Here is a 5,108-nt window from a genome sequence, read left to right on the forward strand (position 1 = left end):
GATGTGTTTTAAAGCATCAGAAAGGCCACAATCTGCTTACACGATATTAAACCTCAGAGAGGGGAAAGAACAAAACCCAAAGAACTTTATGAAATCTAGTTGTAAAAAAGAAAACCAAATAAAAAAGACAGAAATCAGAGACGTTGCAGTAAAATTGCAGTGTAAAATCTTACCCGGTGACACGGTGTTTTTGATATGTTAAAGATAATCCACGTATAGCCTGCTGCAGTTTGCTTGAAAACATTTCTGTTATTTATTTATTGAATCAAAGTTTCCTTTTTTTCACGACTGGGTATTTGATTTTAGTTGAATTTCAAATGTATGACAACACTTTGTAACTGAGATCTTGTGTTTATGTAAAGAACGAATCACAAGTTTTGAATAAATTATGATTTCTCATTTTTGTTTGATTTCTTTGTTGTTTCGTTTTACATCTCATTATCTTTTCTAAGTCATCCACACCAACATGTTAGCCATTGTGTGTCATCTGTAAAGCTCGGTGAAGCCTTTTTTTGTTATTTCTCACCCCAAACCATCATGTTATATACATTTATTTTAAAGGGATTTTAGACTGAGCCACATGTTCTCATGTGAAATCTTATTTTTACTTGCAAGATCTGAAATATAACCTTGAGTTCTGTATCATTTAATGCTAAGCTATGCACTTATACTGTTAGCTTTTATCTTTGCTGTCAGCCCCATTTTATTCAGAGCGTGATGGTGAAATCCCAACACTGCAACCCGAGCTACATTATCATAACGAGCCAGTTAAAGAAAATATGTCCAGTGAGTTACGTCAGAGGTCGCACATGTCCGTCCTGTGACCGTGGCTTATGCAGTATGGCCTACAGAGAAACACAAATCTGGACATTGTGTGTATTTTTGTACAGACTTTCTGGGAGTGGGTTGCTCTCCATCTTGTGGATGCTTTCAGCATTGGTTTCATTCCCCAGGCTGTGATCTCTGATATTATAAATGACTAAAGCCCAGGGCAAATGTGTGGTAATTTGCTGTGAATTTCCCATTACAATCTGCATGCCGAAGTGTTAGGGAAACACCCTGGATTTGGTGTCACCTCTGTGGTGACAGGCTGTTTAGTGCTGAGACACTTCCTGACCTCGCTGTGAGCTCGTCCAGGCGCTGTGACAGATTTCAGATTGGCTTTATTTAACTGTGCACTTCAGAGAAAGGTTTGAGAAGCGGGATGAGCGGTATCCAATGAGAGGGCAACAGGATAATTGTGGCAGGGAAGAAGGGAGGCACTTGACACACACAGAGTCAGTACAGTTCACCATGTTCCACAGGAGCAATAAGGCCGTTCTAATCCCCTACCTTATTAAAGCTTTCTTGTTTGCATTCAATTTAGAAAAGAAGAAAACCGACTTTAAGTACTTGAGTGCAGCTTAATTCACGGTGAGACTTTATAGATAGCAGCTGATGTAACAGCGCTACAACTGTTACTTTACAGACTGGCAGCTCTATCGACGGTTTATAAGCATAAATTGTATTAAAATACTATAAATCTCTAAGTATAAAAACTCTAATGCTGCTGTATTTAACATTTTAACAAACCTTTAACAAAATCAGGTCTACGGCAAAAATGCTTTTAAAAATAAATCTAGTCAGACTTTATAATAATACCGGAGAATGAAACACATTTCGACTTTTACATTTGGGTATCGTGATCAGATGAAATGAAATAAGAAAAGTAACATTTCAAATCTTATATCAACTCTCTTTGACCTTGGATTTGACCTTCCTAATAGCAGGGACATGTTGAAATACTGCGACTCATGCAGCCTGCACCGGTGAAATGCATAGAGTATAACCTTCGCCTTTCCTCTCCGCTGTTAAACAATTAAAGACGTTTGGTTGTGGAGACGTGTATAGACAGACGTGTAGCTGAGTGATGAAACCGGCACGTCTACATGTCATTTAATGTTTCCTATTAAGTCTTACCTATACAGAGCTTTTTCTGATTATTTTTAACTGTTACATAACAAAGAATGGAGACATTTAAGACATAAGGTTATGAGTATGTATGATTAAAACTCATCTAAACAATGCAGTGAAGCGTAAAATCTTTTAAAACGAACGGAAATATCATGCAAACAGTAACCAATCAGCGACTTTAATTGTCATATGTGGATTCGGACCTTTTATCTCTGAAACAGGCAACTTGTGAACAGCTGGCTGTAATGGCTGTAGTGGTTTCTGTGGCCCGTCGCGAGCCACGTGAACAATGAGATGCCGACTCTAGTAACAAAACGCACAGAACAGCTTGCTGTTTATCTTTTTTTCTCAACCTTTTTAGCTGTTTTCAAAAATAACAGTACATTACAGTAGAAAATGTGTTTCTGATGGCGCGGTGTGACAAAAGTCCGTCCATCTCATCTAACACCACACTGTGTAGTCTAGGCTCCTTGTTTGACAGAAACATTTTCTATTTCATGCAGGAGGAGAGGATTTCTAGGCCGAACATGACTCCTCTAATTTGCTGCCCGGTTGCGATCCGGGTTGTGTCACAGACAAAATACGAGACAGTGCTCCACTTTAAATTAGTCGCAGAAAAATCCCCCAGCTGTGATGAAGAAGCTTTCAGGCACAGTCCAACAGTGACACGTATTTTTTCGTGTCACTGTTTTGTTCAAAAGAATTTTGCAATAGCATGTGTCTGAATATTTGATGTAAAACTGGGAATACTCGGGGCCCTATGCATCCAGTCCGGCTGCTTTATTCACATTCACATTGTTCCTCGGTGTATGACATGCTTTCGTGCAAGATTTAAAATGCTGAAAATGAAACCCAGTCATGTGAAATGTGTGTGGCCCAATGTAAACACCTGCTAACGGAGCACTAGAACCAGAAGAGCTGAACTTGCTGAAAGCAACAGACACCCTGTAACAGTCAAGTTAAATGTTTTCCCTCTTTGTTCCTGCGCTCCGCTTCCATCCTTCATCACATCCCCGCGGAGAACAAAAGATATTTACACCTCAGTCGGTTCAGCAGGTAGGTGTCAGGAGTTTGTCTGGGCTGCCTGTCAGGAAAAGGGGAAGCGCATCTCTAAACCAGCTCACGGCGACGGCGTTTCGGGCCTGCAGCCAGTAGCTGAAGAAATCGCATTGATCTCGGGAAGCGCGAGGTGTCTGCTTCAGGGAGTTTTTGTTTATGGAGGAACAATATTCTAATGAGGAGGTGTTGATTACAGAGGCGCCTGGGAGGTTTTGAGAGGCTTCAGCAACGCAAAGATGATGATGCTGACAGTTCTGTGCATGCAGTTTGTAATCGGGTTCATGGAGACAAAGACAAGACTGAATGGTAGAAGCGTGCAATGCTGAAACCGCCTGTTGCCCTCGGGATTGTTGAGCGTTAGCTGTAACACACGGCAAATGGAAAATGCATCTTTGGAATTCAGGGTGAAAGGCTAATGAGCATAAACTACCTATTTTAGATGTCTGGGTCACTCTAGATTGCTGGGAGTGAATATCAGAGCGGTACAATGTTTGTATGTGCTTTGCAAATAGACTATTTCGTTTTTATTTCATGTATAGAGTTAAATAATGTGTATATAGATATAAGTTATTAATCCCAGAACGCTTGATTTTATCCCCCTCACAAACATTACTTCCAGGATGTTATTTAAGATGATCCACCTTTCCATCTGTTAGAGGGATTTGGGTGGTTGCCAGTTTGGTACCTGCTGCCGAAGGCCGCAAAATTAAACGCAGAAGCAGATCTCAAATGCTACGATCAGCTGTATGAAAATAACAGACTTGAGAGTTTCCATGAAGTGTGCACTTAAAACAGTTGATGGCTCATTTTGAGGTCTTAACGGCAGTATGAGCTGTGTTCTATAACACGTGGTTTAAATGTAAATATGTCACGTGGCAGTAGCTGATCCCTGACTGTCGTTTGTAAACGCAGCTTTGTGAGGAAACCTCCTGTTGTGTTGGATCTGCTGCTGAAAAACTGTCATCCTGTATATTTCACGCTCTCCTCACAGCTCCTGCAGCGAGCTGTGAGATTTTCTCAAATATGTGATCTGACTGGGCCAGTCTGACTCTGGGGAGGAAAAAAAACCATTCAGCCGGGAATGTGTGGCACGCTTCGGCCCTTCATGTACTCTTAAAACAAGAGAAAGAGGAAGTGACTTGTTTATGACACGCAGATGATGTCTTTTCGTCTCTTCACAGGTGCTTCATGCTGCTGTACTGTAACATTTTTATTTATTTCTTTTTAAGCTTTGGGTCTCCCACAGCAGAGGCTTAGTTCATTAATGACCGTGTGTAAAAATCAGTGCCTGGGGATCACTGCAGCTCAGCTTTCACACATGTCCTTGTTTTTGGTGTCTTGTTATAATTACAGTGCTTAAAATGAAGCCGTTATTTGGAGCTTCTATTGTTGTAAACACATTAATCATTAACATCTTGTTTACAAAGGGGATTGTGGCTGCTGTGAACTTTTATGATTATCTCTCATTTCCTACAGAACAGAAATTATGGGGTTTTTGGGTCTTTTTTTTAGTCCTGAGGGCATATGAAAAAAAATATTCATCACCATGTGCAGTTGTGCATCATTATATTCGTAAAGCCGGAACGTAAACTTTAAAGTTTATGAGGGAGTGCCGTTGAAAAAATGCGGGTTCAATTAAAAAATTATGATATCTTGAATCAATTAAGGCAATACGACACAAAGATTAGAACTGGGACACCAGAAACAAAGAAAATAAGCTGAGGCCACTTTACTTGTATAGCACGTTTTACACACAAAAGCAAAGTTATTCATGTAAAGGAAAAAAATAATAAAGAGGGGGGGCACTATTCTAGAAATCACAATTAGTAAACATAAAAAAGCCACAGTTTTACGTCTGATTACTTCTCATCTGTTCTTGAGTTGACTGGCCTATTGGACCTTTTCTAAGTGGTGGAGTTTAATCTTGCATTGCACTGTTTACATATGTATCTCCTGGAAAACTGCAGTTATTAAAACAATCAAACAATCTCCTTACAGTATAATGACTCTGACGTTTTGGATTGAAGTACATTGCCTGTTTATGCAACTTACTTCAACTGTAGGATTTACGCCCACCTGGTGAAATAAAGTAAGAT

Source organism: Pundamilia nyererei, unplaced genomic scaffold, assembly GCF_000239375.1.
Source record: "Pundamilia nyererei isolate P.nyererei 1_Seehausen unplaced genomic scaffold, PunNye1.0 scaffold00029, whole genome shotgun sequence".
Taxonomy (NCBI): domain Eukaryota; kingdom Metazoa; phylum Chordata; class Actinopteri; order Cichliformes; family Cichlidae; genus Pundamilia; species Pundamilia nyererei.